General features: G+C 33.1%; 1 protein-coding gene and 1 long non-coding RNA gene across 3 annotated transcripts in view; both read right to left on the reverse strand.

The window, feature by feature from the left end:
- LOC111507026 (ras-related and estrogen-regulated growth inhibitor) overlaps nucleotides 1–17,626 on the reverse strand; it is a 155,448-nt gene that overhangs the window by 50,625 nt on the left and 87,197 nt on the right. The window lies entirely within an intron of this gene.
- LOC141485690 (uncharacterized) lies at nucleotides 6,636–8,149 on the reverse strand. Its single transcript, XR_012467352.1, has 2 exons — nucleotides 7,517–8,149; nucleotides 6,636–7,460 (listed from the first exon to the last, which is right to left on the reverse strand). It is a non-coding gene; the product is annotated as an uncharacterized lncRNA (long non-coding RNA).

Consider the following 17,626-nt stretch of genomic DNA (forward strand, 5'->3'; position numbering starts at 1 on the left):
AAACTCGTGGCATGTACATTGTTCACAACACACTCTTCACAATAGAGTAACCTATCCACAGAATACCTCACAGATAATATACTAGTTTATCGGTACTTTGATCTAAAGATTAAAGTTTCTGTGAGCTATATTCTGTGTTGCAGGTGTTTGATGTAATTTTTCAACAAGTAATTCAAATTATTTGAAACTTATCCGATATATATTCTGATTGGAGTCGAGAAATTATAACGTTCTTATTTCGACAGGTTGTTAAGGAATTATTTTAACCAAACTAGCTTCATTTTACCAAGTTCACAGTATTCACCACGAGATTGTAAAAAGTTCATGGTGCTGTTCCGTGCTGACTGTCTCTTCTGTTAGGTATTCTAACCAAACCAAGAATCAACTAATAAATTTGCAATTCATACGTTGTTTTCAGTTCTAGTTGCACAAGTTGTATGCAGTTTCGGTTAGGTTAGATTACAGATTAGCTTGTTTTCAATAAACACTATAAATTAATAATATTTCAATAAATTCAACGTGAAAATGAGATGTGAAGTTGCGAGGAGTTGTTACCAACAGACGCCGATCATGATTTACAGGTTTAACTGTGAATTCACAATCGTAAGTTTGAAAAAATTATCTCGATTTTTGTGGCCCTTCTATAATGTCGTAATAGTCTCTCGTCTTATAAATGTCTTGGTTACCTCGAATACTGAAGTTATTAAAGTTGAATTTATGATTCGAGGTGATTCGATGAAAGAATTCCACCGCATTCGTAATAGTAGATCGAATCATCAACACCATAGTAATACATTCAACTTTAATGATAGTAGTTTTTCAGGTAGATAATTAATAAAAGATATTTCCATATACAGTCAGTGAAATTAAAAAAAATGTGTATATAGTGTCAACAAACGATATTGAATATAGTTTGGATCTGGCCGCAGTATTATAAACTACTTGTACTCTTGTCTGGCTGGCAGCACTGCCAATCTGAAGAAACATTCTATATCCTCGAATTACTCTTTCAAAACTTTGGATATCCTCACGAAATCCTGAATCTTCAAGAAGATGATGCAGTCATGAAATATGTTGCGTTGGTTAGCAATTTTGCGCATATTATTTGCAGAAATCAACAGAAAACTTAGTACATTCAACGAACCGAGTATGTAGTGGGAAAGAAATGTATTTTTGCCTACAGTTTGCACTCAATTTGATCTTGAATTTAAATAACGACCCCGCAAACGTTGACGCGAGTGAGTCGTGACAGTTGTAACTTGGCTCCAGTATTTGGGAGAGGAAAAATCTTGAAAGGTGTCTTGTTATTCTGAACATCTAAATGAAAATCAACATAATATTAGGTTTTCAATTATTCATTCAATTATTGCAACAGGTGTACTAAAGTTCAGAAGCATTAATTTAGATTAAAGTACAAACTGTAGAAATTATATGAATTAGAACACCTTTCAAATATAGCGAAAGGATAAATCCTGTAATCATTAAAACACTGTAAATGATCCATAAATAGTGGCCGCACATAATGTGCGTAGTATAAGAAGGAGGATGGGTGATGTTATTCAATTTTTTTTCTTCCCTCTTCTCTTCGAATCAACACATTATTCATCGTGGTACAATATATAAAACATTTGCACAATTGCTAGTATGACAATATTATTATTTAATATTACAAAATTGATATCTTTCAAAATGAGTCACAACTCGAAATATGGCAACATTTTTACAACTACGTCGTTCTGTCTAACGACGTCTGTACAGACTACTTCTCACTTCCTCTCATAGAGCTAAGTATTGACGTATAAGTTTCATGAGTTATTATTGCTCCAGTATAATTCAGATTTTTTTGCTCACTATTTGTCGAAAATAAAGGCACCAACAAACACATAATATAATTATGAATTCTGCAGTACATGGGATCTGTGGATATTGAAGTGTCTCATTACAGTTGCAACTTGGCTCCTGCAACTTGGGAAATTCTGGGCAGCTGTGCTGTTTACATTTACACCTCACATTCCATTCGGAAAAAAATGCAATTATTATAACAATTGTACGAAAGTATGGAAGGGCCATTTGTTATTCATTTAATTTTTTGATATTTGACTTTAATCTGGAATATGTTTTTCCAAGATTTAACCCAGTAATTTCGACACAAATTATGAATAATTGTGAACGAGCTCATATTGAGTTAAGAGGTTAGTTTTGGTTATAATATATGAAAACAGGGAAGGACCACAATAATCGATACTATTATTTTTCCTCATATAACAGTTACGAGTGTGAATTCACATTTGTAATCGTAAAAGTCACAGCGTCAACTGTGATTTCATCAATTGACTGTTACAACTCTGAATGCACATTCATAACTGTGACTTGTGACCATCGTCTGTAGACAGCAATCTCACGTATTGAAACTTTGCACTCGGCACCATACATGACAGCACTTTACATTTATTGCAAATTTATTCAGTATATAATTGCTAATTAAAGAAAAAATAAACTTTGTTTGAAAGTGGTTGACAATGTTATCTGGTGAATTTTAATAGTTCGGACTTCCACCGTCAAATATGATTCTAATGTGATTTTAAATCGCTGAAAGAACAAATAAAATCAAAATGAATAGCTGAAAATATCAACTGAGTCAAACAATGAAACGTGAAATGAAATTACAATAAGATAATAAAACTAGTCAAAAAAGTAAAAATTGAAAATGAAATTACTTCACGACGTTTTGGTTGTTAGTATTCACAATCGTCTTCGGAATAGTCTAGTCATCTCCCAAAGACGATTGTAGATCGTCGAAAAGTAACGTGGTTTGAATTTTTTTCTACTTTTTTATTTAGATTTTAATAGTTCAGTGTTTAGTTTTTGGCTCAGTTTTATTTTATTGAGATACCATTTAACGTTTTATAATATATATAAACATATAAGAGTTAATATTCATTTCAATTTTATTTCTTCTTTCAGAGATTTCAAATCATTTCAGACAATGGAAGTCAACTAATGCCACTACAACTAGAGAAACATAACACATATTGAAAATTTGTTAAAATTTCATTCACAAATAGTAGGCACTGAATATTCATAGAAATGGCTGACGTTTTTGCCTTAATCTGCCTTGTACTAACCAGATGAGGAAAAATTATGATAAAATATATGGAATCACAACCTTAGACAACAAGTTTTTCGTTTTAATGCAGTAATATTTCTGAGAATTCAGTGCCTACTATTCTGGAATTGTACTATAGTTGAATATAGTTTTAGATAGGTTGAGTTGCATCGAACTCATCATCTATTGTACTGAACATCTACTGACGCTGGCCCTAATTTACAGTTATAACTGAATTTGACAATTGACAGTTATAACTATGAATTAATACTCATAACTGTAAACATCACTCATCAAATATGGATGATGATATGGAGTTAAACGACGCGACGTGTGCATACCTTATTGTGATCGCTTCTATTTTGTTCGAAGTTCCACGGCAATTTCAGAAAGTCAAAAAATATAAAGTCTTTTCAGCCAACCATCAGAGCCGTGAGGATCAAATCATTTCAGATATGAAATGAAAATGAAATCTTTCCTGCTAATTAACCTATCCGAAACTATATTCAACTACTGAATTCACAATACGTATCATATTTTACAAATTCTAGTTGTATTATTTGAATCTAACTTCTGTCAGGTTCGGTTACAGGTTATTTTTGTTTCTTTTGTTTGTTTCTACCAAAAGTAATCTCTTAAGTTAACCTTTCACAATTCATATTTCACTTGAAGTCAAATATCAAAATGATTAGTACAACTATTACAATGATTAAATTTCTTTTTGTAATAGAATATAAGATGTAATTGCATAACGATACTTCTCCCGATAGTGTCCCAAGTTACAACTGTCGAAGACGATTGTGACTAACAAATAAAACGTCGTGAAGTAACTTGCTTTGGAATCTTTTTTAATTTCATTTTCAATTGATCAATTTTTAGTTTTTCGACTGGTTTCATTTTATTGTAGTTTCATTTCACGTTTCATTGTTTGATATAACTGATATTTTCGTCTATTCATTTTAATTTAATTTGTTCTTTCGGTGATTTAAAATAACATTAGAATCATATCAGACGATGGAAGTCCGAACTGTTAAAATTCACCATGAAACATTGTCAACCACTTTCAAACAAAGTTTATTTTTTTGTTTCATTACCAATTATATACTAAATGAATTTGCAATAAATGTAACGTGCCGTCATCTATTGTGCTGAGTACTCAGTTTCAATACGTTAAGCTTGCTGTCTACAGACGATGGTCACAATTTACAGTTATAAGTTATAAATGTGCATTCAGAGATGTAACTGAGAATGGGTGAAATCACAGTTGAAGCTGTGACTTTACGATTATGAATGTAAATTCACACTTGTAACTGTTAATTGTGGAAAAATAATAGTATTGATTATTGTGGTCTTTCTACGCTTTCATATATTACAACCAAAACTTACCTCTCAACTCAACCTGGCCTCATTCACAATTCATAATTTAGGTCGGAATTACTGGGTTAAATCTTGGAAAAACATATATTCGATATTGAAATCAAATATCAAAAAATTAAATAAATAACAAAATGATAATTAGTGTGGCCCTTCCATACTTTCGTACAATTGTTATAATGATTTCATTTTTTTCAAATGGAATGTATTGTAATGGAATATAATGTAATGTACATGGAATGTAAACAGAGTATAACAACACAGCTGCCTAGAGTTTCCCAAGTTGCAGGAGCCAAGTTGCAACTCTTATGAGACGCTCAATCATCAACAGATCTCATATACCACAGAACTCATATTATACTTGAGGACTTGAATACACTTGTGTGTTTGTTTGTTGGTCCCTTTATGTTGTACAAATCGACGTTATCATAAGTTGAGCAATGAGAACAAATGAAATTTTCAAGTTCATATTTAGCTCTATGAGAAGGAGTAAGACAAAATCGATATTTCATCAACCAAGTTGGCGCTATCCGGAGATGAAATTTACTGTACAGTTCAAGTTCTGATTATGTAAACTTGATTGCCGAAACGCACTTCGATAAGAGTGTTCCAGTTATGGTTTGTGGGAGCAGTGTTTGTTTTGGATAAATCAAATGGATGTATTGATTTTCTCATCTCAGGAGAACATTTATAAACAAAAGAATAGGGATTTCGAAGATTACTGATCTCTTTCGAATGTCCGAGAAGTTTTTTGCAACTCTTCAGGTTGAGCAGAGAGAGGCTACTTTTGATCTATTTCTGGAAAAAATTGAATTTCATTCGATAGTTTTCAGGTGAAACACTACTAAGATTGCAGTTTTTAGAAGATACGAATTTTCTAACGAATTTGATGTGTTTTGGGAAGTTTACACCTAATGTCATGTTCAAGAAAAGATGACTTTTCAAATGGGACTTAACTTTTAGAATTTAGGGCACTTTGAATATTCTGATTTTTTCCTATCGGTAACTTTCCCGTCATTGAAAATATATTGCATTGTTTTGAAAAATATTTACCTATTTATTAGATGTGAGTCACTAGGCTTTAATCTAATGACAAAATGTACAACTGCTCAGATCTTTTGGTAATTTTTTCCTGTGAAAGAAATTTCAGTAAACTCAATTTTTTGCAATATGTTCAAATTTGTAAGTGATCTACAATTTGAACTCAATTTGATCGTAGATTCGAATAACGTGTGTGAAGGCTAGCGCCACTCGTGGTCATCTTATGAACATTCAGAAAAACTAGACTGTCACCATGATTGATTATTTATCAATCTGATATATCAAAGTGGTAAAATCGTGTTAGTCACATCATTCATAACAAAATTCTCAATTCTATTTATTTTTGATTTGCCAGATTTGTCTCCGTCAGAAAGAGTAGAACAATTTGTGAAAAAATTTAAAAAAAATCATTTATATGGAACAAAGTTGCACAATTTGTTTGGCATCGCACATGGTTTATTTAATTAAACATCTTCACTGTCGGTAACCCAAATCCAATAGATGTCTGATTAGTATCTTTATCATTTAACGAACGATGAAAGTGGTCAATATTTATCAGAAGGTCATTAGTAGGTGAATGAAAATGTTTTCAATAATCACTTATGAGAACCTGGATGGACCCTTCAGAATCACTTGATACCTCTGGTATCTGTTAAAGGCAGAGTTTTTGCATTCCACTATTTCTTCTTGTATTAATTACTTTATATTTTGTAGATATTTATTCAAGTAAAGTTCTTCTTCCATATTACATTTTTTACTAAACCATAAGGACATACATCTCAAATCATATCATAGAGCAACAGAACTGACAATTGACATAGAATTACACACCAACACTTTCCCCCAACTCTACAATCTTCAAAGTATGTAAATTAAAACTATTTCAAATAAACAAAGTAACGTTTAAATATGAGTTATGTCATATTGAGTGCTTTTCAAAACAAGACAAATTTATTAGCTCTTAGAGCTTTTGTAAAAATGTCTGCAACGTTCATTTGTAGAAATATATTCTATTTGAATTTCATTCTGGTCAACCAGATCTTCAATAAAATGAAATTCAACATGAATATTTTTAGATATATCCTCCTCGATATTATTATCAGAGTAAATAACATTTTCTACTTCTTTATTGTCTTCCTCATTTAGTATTGGTTGTACTTCTGGATTTATTGCATCTCTTATATTTCTGTTTTCACAAAAAATAACGGATCTTGATACCACCACTGTTTTTTGTTCAGTGTCATACAGTTTGTATCCATTATTGCAGTAACCGATGAATATGGTTTTTAGTGAATGTGAATCTAATTTTACTGTACAATTTCCTTTTGGTACATGTACATATGTCACACAACCAAAAACTTTGATTGTATTTATATCTGATTCATATCCATGCCACAGTTTGGCTGGAGTAGTTTTTGGGAATCACTGCTGCTTCCAGTCGATTATGTAGATAAACTGCTGCACACAGAGCGTCACCCCAAAAACATTTTTTCAGATTTGAATCAAACATCTGGATTTCTCTAGGATCATTCTGTTGAATCTTTCAGCAATTCAGTTTTGTTCCGGATTCCTTGGTATTGTATATTCAATCTGTATACTTTTCTTCTTACAAAACATTTGAAATTCTTTAGAGCTATACTCTCCTTCATTATCGCAACATATTCGTTAGGAGATATACATGTGCAAAATGTGTGAAATGGTCTAAGAAACTTAAATAATATTTCTTGCCATCTCTTGTTGCAGGTGTGAGGGGTCCTGATACATCTGTTGAGATTATTTCTAGAGCTCTCCGTGCTTTCCTTTCTTCAGGTAGGGGTTTGAATCTCACACGTTACTGTTTTGCTTTCAAACAAACTTCGCATAAGTTTTTTGATGGATATTTAGATGAATGACTCATTCGTCATCATGCATCAAGTCCTGATTTTCTACTATATTGGAACTAAAAAAATCTTGGTCTAAAACAAATAACATAGATTTCCTCTGACACTGCCTTACAAAGATGTTTTATTTATTCTCTTTTTCACATATTTTAACTTTTCCACTTTCGAAGATTACTTTGAATCCTTCGTTTTCTATTCGTTTTACCGATAGTAGATTATAGTCCAAATTCTCACTTTGGAATACATCTTTCAATTTGAAATTTTTTCTTTCAGTGTCGTCTACATGCAAATCTCCACTCTTAAAAACCTTGATCGCAGAACCTTTCTTGGCAACATTAACATTATAATTCAGAGATTTTATTTCACATAAAAAATTCTCTGCTTGTTTGTTTACCAGATGGTTTGTTGCTCCTGAGTCAATAATAAAGGTTATAATTCCATTCGGGAGAGATAAAGCAGTGTTGCCGTTATTAGCTGGTTCACTCTTATGGAGTAGTTCAGATGACTCATTGAACACTGAACTATTCGTGTTACTTGCAATAAATGCTATCTCATCAGGAACTGTATTTTCACAATCAGCTACATGCGAACTGTCTCTGCACTCATTACGTTTGGTCATGGTTTTCCACGCTTATTATATTTGAAGGAAAATTTTGACACATATTGTACTCGTCTTCTCCCATTTGACGTGAATTGTCCTCTTCCTCTACCATTTGCCAGAGACCGTCCTCGTCCCTTGCTTCTTTCACGAAAATAACCTCTTTAGCTACTGATAAAAGCAACAGAATCATCTCCATGATTGTTTTCTGGTCGTATTGCCTGTAGTAACTTGCTTTCAACAAATTGTACAGTAACATCTTAGGGATTTGTACTGAACATTAAATCAATTGATCACTGTCTGGCATTGCTGCTAGCAATTGACATATTATTTCGGATTCTTCTAGAATACCTTCACTAACTTTCAGATCTATGACGGTTTTTTCAAAATCTCCAATGAAATTACTTAAGCTGTCTTCGATATATTTCTTGATTTCCTCTGCAGGTCAACTTGGATGGACAATCCCTTACGAGTTTAAGTGTTTTTCAATGTTTCATACATTTCCTTAGCTGTTTTCTCGTTTTCCACTGTTTCCAAGATAGTATCAGCTAGCTACTGTACTATAATGTTCCTAGCCTTTGCATCTTTCTTTCTGAATTGCACTAGTTTTTCTTGGTCCCTTGGATCATCTTCTTCCAATACTTTCAATGTATGACTTTGTTCCAAGAATAGTTTCAGACGAAACTCCCAATTTGAAAATCCGGTTCCATCAAATTGTTTGAGATTTGCCACCAGTGATAAACTTCTTCAATGTGCGCGTGCCAAATAACTTCCAGTTAATTCCGCTCAGATATATCACCATCTGGGCCCATAACCTGTTGAAGGCAGAGTTTTTGAATTCCACTATTCCTTCTTGTAATGATGATTACTTTTTATTTTGTAGATATTTATTCAAGTTAAGTTCTCCTACCATATTACATTTTTCACTAAACCTTAACAACGACATACAACATTCATCTTGAATCATATCGTAGAACAACAGAACTGACGATTGATATAGAATTGCACTCCAATAGTATCTAGGACATAATAGTTAAACATATGCTAATACATTGTTACGTTATAAATTCTTATAATTATAATCTTGGTCTAAACGATGATATTTCACCTTTATCTTCGATGAGTAACAAATTTATTTATATGGTCACTTCTAACAAAAACTATATGTTACTGTGGTGATTGGTTAAGAATGACCACTCGGCTAGCCTAGCGGTTTTGTAGGGGGTGGGTAAGGTAAATGAATCCACCACTAGGATGATGTTTTGAAATTAACCTGATTTATTGATTTATAAATTAATACACAACAATAAGTATGGAAAGGCCTTCTGAATCTAATTAAAAACAAATAAGAGCTTGTGTGATCACACCTCATCTACAATGGCAGCTACCCCAATTGTATATGAAATATTGTTATAAATATGAAACATATGAACAATATGAAACCGACAATCACTAATTCGGTGAAATGGCTGTCTGCGAAGCGGATGTCACTATTATGTGCACTATAGTCTATGCATAGCATGCATGAAGCGTTCGGTGTGATCAAGCTAACTGGAAATTCTTCGATGATGACTATTACTGGTTGTTATTCAGCTGTTGACTGTCGCGTAAGCAACAAGGAAGGTTGCAGCATGCAGGAATTGGAAAATATGATAACTCACCCCAGGCGTTACCTAGCACTTATCTTGTTATAACTTATTCCTGCAATATGGAGGGCTGCAAAACCTGCTTTATACCATGTAGTGTAGAAAGCAGGGGTGACTTCGGAATGAAGTCGGCCTGGAACCTTGGATCCGACAATCTGTCGATGATGTCGCAAGAAAACATTAAATCTTGCGCCTTTGTCTGCTCTGTTTGAAACTCGAAATGCTTTTCGTAATTGGTAAAAACCACAAATTCCACCATAAAATACAGAGAAGACATGTTGCTCCCATGCACAACCATTACTGACTGCCCCTCCTCTCTTTTTTTCCTTCCTGTCCCCTTTTTATGCTTCTCACAATACACTGGAGTTACCTACATCTATTTCTCTGTTCTATATGTTCTAAAATTCGCGGAAAATTCAATAACAACAGTTGCGACTGTTAACGGTTGCGTAACGTCACTTGTGATACGTTTAAATAACTAAATTCAAATATTGCCGCCCGGAACTTGAATTGACCAGCTCAGTCATCTACAATCAGTAACATCCAATACCTACTGAGCAGCTGACAAGAATTTGACAAACGACACATATAAAGTTTACAATTTACTAATTAATTATATATCTGATTCTGTACAATAAATATTCGTTAGGTAAGTAACAAGTTATACTACTACATAATATTAAATCACTATATTTCTCTGATTTATTTTTTTGAATGTTATTTCCAGGTACTATTGGACCAGTGACTAATCGACCACAAAGAATGTAAACAAATTACAGAAATCGGATCAATTTTCAAAAATTATTGCTACGAGCATTCAAATGGATGCATATTTACTGGAATTACCGATATAATATAGGCATCGTACCATCGGCAGACGAGACGTGGCCAGATAGTGTTCGAGTGATAATTCCTGATACTGAATAAAATTGTTTTTAATAAGAGACGACTTGATGTTTCAAATACTGTGTATTCTGTTACGGTTCTTTGTGCATCTAGATATGCTCTTTCTCTTGTGTTTTGAATGATAATTTCTTCTTTTTATATGAACTATGTTATTTTAGTTTTCATTTATTTCTGCTATGTATGATATGCAACCCATTATACATCTCCTCGATGAACTGGTTGACTATTTGAAAGGTGAAGAGTACCCATGAATTATTCCTTCAAATGTTTGTTACGTGGCAATACTTTGGCACGTAACAACATACATACGCATTATTTCATGTACTTATCAGTAACATCATCTTTGTTAAAATGTTCACAAGTGGATTTGTCAAATTTCTGTGAAAATATTTCGAAGTAGATAGAAATAACAATTAATATTTGTGAATATGGTTATTCATATTACTGGAGTTTTTTCCCAACAACAAATCGTTATTTTTAACAACTCGACACGTGTTTCGATCACCAAGTGATCATCTTCAAAGAGCAAGTTTATTCTAACTCCAGTAATATTCATTACTACACCAAAGGTTCCAAACAGTGCATCATAAGTAAATGGTTATTCATGGCCATAATTGAAGTTTTTTCAGAGCGTAACGTTCAAATTATTTAATCTAGATGTCGCTCACTTCGTGGTCTTTCAAAATGTTGTGATTGCCGTATCCATGATGTTACAAAGAAGTAACAGTTTTGCAACATCTGGTACCGAGTGAATCGACTGAGTTTATTCAAAAATAAAATTCCCACCTCTGGGCAGACATTTTCAAACTAATAATTCAAGCAAACCTTCAACTATCTGGAATGTAAAAGAATAACATTGCAGGCATATTTCCTACAGAATCAGAATTACATGGTACACGGTGTAGGTATTCAAAATACGAAAGTCCATATAATATTTTGGTCCAAACCGGTGGAGGTTTTCAGAAAAACTCGCCTAGGGCGACATCATGCACTAATTTGAAATTATTTAAATGAAGTCCTCAAATTTTGCGAAAGGTCCTCGAATTGTCCATTACTGTCCTCAAACAGATCATTTCACGGTCCCCAAACTATTCGAGTCCTCAAACTAACAGATAGGTATACGAAAAGTTTGGGGACTGTCCTCAAACTGATCAAATGTCCTCAAACACACAGTTATAGGAACAAAATGTCCCCAAAGTTATAGATAGGGGTACATATATATATATATATATATATATATATATATATATATATATATATATATATATATATATATATATATATATATATATATATATATATAATCTAGAAAAGTTGATGCAGTCAAGCTGCTGGAAAATAGATCATTAAAATCAAAAAATAAATAGATAAGTACTTTTTGATCATTCCCATATTGATTTCAATTCAAGCCACCGGTACACAGCTGTTTCAGCCTATTGGGCATCGTCAGTACCGGGCAGGCGGTTCTCGATTGAAGACAAAATGAGGAAAACCAAGAAAGTACTTGATAAAAATAGCTGCGTAATCGCAAGCGAAAAAAAACTTGGCAAGTTGACTTGAGTGTCACACCAATAGGTGGTTCCACTATTGTTTCGCTTGCGTTTACGCAGCTATTTTTATCAAGTACTTTCTTGTTTTTTCTCATTTTGTCTTCAATCGAGGACCGCCTGCCCGGTACTGACGATGCCCAATAGGCTGAAACAGCTGTCTACCGGTGGCTCTTGAATTGAAATCAATATGGGAATGATCAAAATGTACTTATCTATATATATATATATATATATATATATATATATATATATATTTTTATTTTTTTGATTGATGCAACTAATTTTCCTTTAATTTCAGTATTTCAATATTAAATTTTACTTTTTATAGACTTCAATATTGAAATATATATATATATATATATATATATATATATATATATATATATATATATATATATATACCAGAATGATTAGTGACTGGATTGACTATAAATCGGTCAAATTCATGAGGTTGCAGTCAATAGCTGGGCTGTTACAAAGAAAACTCTTTGTTATATGTCGAGCTTTCGGTATATTTCACACCTTCGTCAGGACAGCTACAATAATAAGATTATATATCTTGTAAAAAATATATAAATATGGAGAACTTACTAACGTCAGGATAAAATATAAAAAGGTTCAAAAACAGATTGAAAAACATTGAATAATGACAGATGATAGTCGAATTACTAGATCTTTTATTTTCTTTATAATATTTCAGTAGCTACGTCTAAATTTTGCTGAGACTGTCAATATCAGTTCGTATATTCATTGAATGTTCTTCGTTATTAATATGTATCACTTCCAAAAATATTCTTTTAGTTGTATTGGTTTCTCTATCTGAAATATTCGGATTTTCAAAATTCATTTTATGATCCTCCGAATTAACATGTTCTGTTAATGCACAAGAATTAACATTTCGTCTACAGTCGCTCTTATGGAAAGTGATGCAACTACTTAGATGTCTAGATGTTTGTCCTATTGTATATGTTTTGGAACAATCCAAACAAGAAATTTTGTATACTAAATTTGATTTTTGTTTATTTTAAATTGGAGCTTTGGTTTTGGTTTTGTACGGGATATACAGTATACAATGCTCGGACTGCAACAAATTCTATATCGGCCAAACCAAGAAAAAACATAAACCCAATAGTATATAAATCATACCTCGCAACACACGCCATACAAAACAAACATAACTTTCCCCCACCAGAGAACATAAAACTCATAAAACAAGTCAATAAGGGAAACCGCATGGACATTTGGGAAAACTTAAACATCCATAAATTTGACAGTCAAAAATCACTTATCAAGTAACAAGTACAAATCAAAACACAACGAACCTAACATTCAGTATATTAAACAAATCAATATACACTCCTAGAAGCAAAGAACCTGGAGAAGATTTAACACAAAGAATAGTACCTGATGTAATCCAAATACAGGCAAATTTACCTAAAGCAACAGAAGTACCTGTATTGAGGCGTTCGGACCGTATAAAAAGACACACAACAGGATAACACGTTCAGACAGAAGAGTGCCTAGAAGATGACAGCACGACCAGCTGTCGAAAGCGCTCGCAGATAATCAAATAGAAGTCATAGAGCTTCAAATCCTTTTTGTAACTTACATTAATAGCAAAAAGAAAAAAATTAGTTGCATCATCCAAATATATATATATATATATATATATATATATATATATATATATATATATATATATATATATATATATATATATATATATAATATATATATATATATATATATATATATATATATATATATATTATATATATATATATATATATATATATAATATACCTTATAAACCAAACCTTATAACCAAAGGTTTGATCAATTTTGATCAACACAGTCGAATGCCCTGCTAAGATCACAGATTATCTCCACCTCCCCTTTTCTCTCTTCCATGCAGTCATCAAACTTTGATTTTGATTTCTGCTAGAGTACATGGGATACTTCTTTCTCGCTTTCGAAATTCTGCTCACGAGATGAAACTGTAACTAGTTGACAACTCTTTCTCTAAGATGGAGTTTTCACATATGCAGTCAAGCCAAGTTTGAAATCTATTGCTTTCAAGGTTGGATCTTTCCTGCACTAATCAGGGGTAAAACGCAAAAACCGGTCTGTAGGTGATCAATTCGATTACACTCTGGATTCTACTCCTGCATGAACGAGAATCATAATTGCATTGTTATTCATATCTGTTGTTAGATGTTGACATTTACATTATATGGTATCTGGTACGACTGCGGGAACAAATTAATTAACATTTGGTTATGTTTACAAAATAAATATCTTCTGCAGTAGAAAGTTCATCATTCTTAATTTATTTTGGACTGGATGTGAAATTTCTGAAATTGTAGAGTTAGTTGAAGAAACTGTGTATTTCAATATTTCTGTGAGTCACTTACTGAATCTGAATGGAAAATTTGGATTTTCCACATATATTGCGGGTCCTATATAAACATAAACACACATCACAGAAGACGTATTTATTTGAAATCAAATATTATGTTCACAAGTGTAGATTTCTGTTAAAACTGAAACGCTTCAGAGTGTTTACAACATATTTCAAGCTTGAGCAGTATTGATTCATGCATGAATACAATTAAGATTAAGGATCTGTTGAAAAATTGATAGTAATGAAAGCTGTTGGAATGTTCGATGAACATTGTTATTTTTTAAATATACCAATTTGTGCTCTGTTGTTTTTCGGACGGACAAAGGTCTCGCTTTGAAGGTCGAAATAGAAAATAGCGTTATTTTAGTACATCAAATTCTAATTCACAATTGATATTAACGTTATTTTAAGTAGAGAATCCAAGATCCAAGATTGAAAGAAATCTTTGTAATATTTCCCAGACGGGAACAAAAGAAATATGTACGGTTCATTCGAAAACAAAAAGAAAATATTATGTGAAATCACAACTATTTGGGATAAATAGTTCGTACAGAAAGTTAATTCATATAGGGTTGAAAGATTGACTTTTGAAATCATTTTTCTATAGTTTTCACAGACTGAGTTTATACTAGAAGACATTTGAGAGCAAAACAAAACCTGTTATTCCACGTTGATCCAGGAATAGGATCAAGAGTATATACAAGATGATGTTATCTATCGAAAAGTGCTTTTGATAAATTCCTTGACATACAAGCAAAAAAAACATTTTTCTCAGGGGAATTTATTTCGGGATGATTCTGCGAAGTTACACGGCTGATGGACTGTGAATATCTATAATGTTCCTTACGTGACACATAGGGACTAATTTACATTGCCTACCCAGAACACGAGACTAATGTGCAAGAAGTCGGGGCCGTTGATACTAAAAAAGTACTATTCAATTGAAGGGGACACTCCAACCTGTGTTAGGAATCACAAGTTGAATGATACGACCTCATTAGTCCTTAGCTCACCCAAGGTTTGACTTCTGAGGGTTGTCATTCGTAGTGGTGCGACTGTTTAGCTATCAAGCCTGATCAATATGTGAATATGCTGAAAATGAAGTGCATGACTCTACAGTGGATATTCTTTAAAAAAAAATAAAAAGGCTTTGGGCAGTTCAAGACAAAAATGAAAAAGCACAATTTTTTTTCTTTTAGAAATAGTTGACAGTTTTGATAATTATGCTGAAATCGCACTTATCATAAAGACCTCGTGAGGGGATAACAACTGGTTAAATGAAAACATATTTCCTTTTTTGCATTATGGGTTGATGAATCTCGGTTTTTTGTTTATTTTTTAATTGCCTATTTTTTGTATCCTCGCTGAACGGCTAAGTGCGTTCCTGTATACTTTTCAATATTCCATCATAGTTCCGACACCCTAAAGGATATAAGTCGATGTCTTTTTTTATCAAATACCAAATCCAGATCCGCCGTGTTCCAATCATAAATATTTACATTGTTGAGATAGGGAATGTATTCTTGTTTGGGTTTATCGCAATCGATTAATTTTAGCACACAGCAAAGTTCTTGGCGTGTCGAGTATGGCCAATTATGTAGATTATTGAATTTCCTTCAGTAAATCGTTTCTGATATCGATTATATTTTATGTGACAGAAAAATTAAAAAATCATTCATTGTTCTACAAGGTCGCGAAGCTGGGGCTTTTGCGATAAACAGCGGACTCGCTCGGATTATAAATAAACCAACCAGGATTCCTGACCGTGATGGAGAATAGGCTAGTCTTCTGCATCTATACCTAGCAAACAACCCAGAAATTAACAGTCACTGAAAGGTCTCCAGCGGGATCTTCTGACTACAAACTCATTTCAGTGTTTAGTGAATTACCAATAAATGTGGGAGAACAATCAAAGCCGCGCCAAATTTGGCATTACATATCTGCTGAGTGGGAGCATCTTCAAGACCATTTCCGAAAATTTCCCTGGCTAGCTGTTTGTTTCAGCTCCAATGATCCATCAAATTGCGTTTCTGAAGTCATGTAAGTTATTCTATCATCCATGGATGCATATATTTATTTTCCAATGAAATGAAATTCTAACGGCAAACCTTTGGTTCAACAAAAGTTGCGAGCAAGCTGTCTCTTTCAAAAATCATGCCTACCGGCAGTGGAGCAAAAATTCCAGTGACGAAAACCGAACTAGGTTTGTTAATGCTCGCAACAGCTGCAAACTTAGAATAAATGAAAACAAAGAACTTCACAATCAGATGATTAGGGATAAACTACTTACCAATCGCCTAGTCAGGTGAATTCAAACAGCTCAATATGAACAAGGATTAGGTCCTGATGAAGTGCCCGTCATGGATATATATCGAATACTTTTGCCTTCAACGCTGGTGTTCCTCAGGGATCCATATTGTCTTCATTAGGTTACTCTCTTCAGTTGAGCACCTTGTGATACACGACATTTTTTGTTTTGTTATAAGGCGCAGATGTGGTCTTCCAACCCGTGAACATGCCACATATAATTGACCATATGAAAAACATTGATTTTCCAGATTCAGACCATAAACTTTCAAGGATTGGCCTTGTGATTTGTTAATGGTCATGATGAATGCAAGACGAATTGGAAATTGAAGTGTTTTAAACTCAAACGGCATATCGGTTGGGATCATCGGGATCCTCGGAATGAGAACTTCCTCATCTTCGAATTTTCCATTGAGTATCGTCACGTAAATCACATTGTTCATCAATTTACTTACCACCAAACGTGTACCGTTGCAAAGTTTTGGTGGGTTTATGTTGCGAAGCATGATTACTACATTTACGTTTTTTTAATTCCATGTCAGATGCATTTTTGCTATACCACGTTTTATAGTGACTTCTTACTGTGTAGGTACAATGTTGTCGTTCCATAAATACCGTTCTTGATTACCTAAGTTTGGTACCTGTGTGTTTTGGTACCTGAGTTCTTCTTCTTCTCGATATGACCTCATCTCCCCGTAAAGGTTTTGAAATGTTAATCGAAGGTTTTCACGGACAGGAATATGTTGAAATTATTCTTCGGGTTTATTCCGTGTGGTGTATTGTCATCCCCGATGGGATTGAATTTCGCAACGTT

This window comes from Leptinotarsa decemlineata, unplaced genomic scaffold (assembly GCF_025532065.1).
Source record: "Leptinotarsa decemlineata unplaced genomic scaffold, Ldec_3_MD MMD2_tig00026330_RagTag_RagTag, whole genome shotgun sequence".
In the NCBI taxonomy this organism is placed as follows: domain Eukaryota; kingdom Metazoa; phylum Arthropoda; class Insecta; order Coleoptera; family Chrysomelidae; genus Leptinotarsa; species Leptinotarsa decemlineata.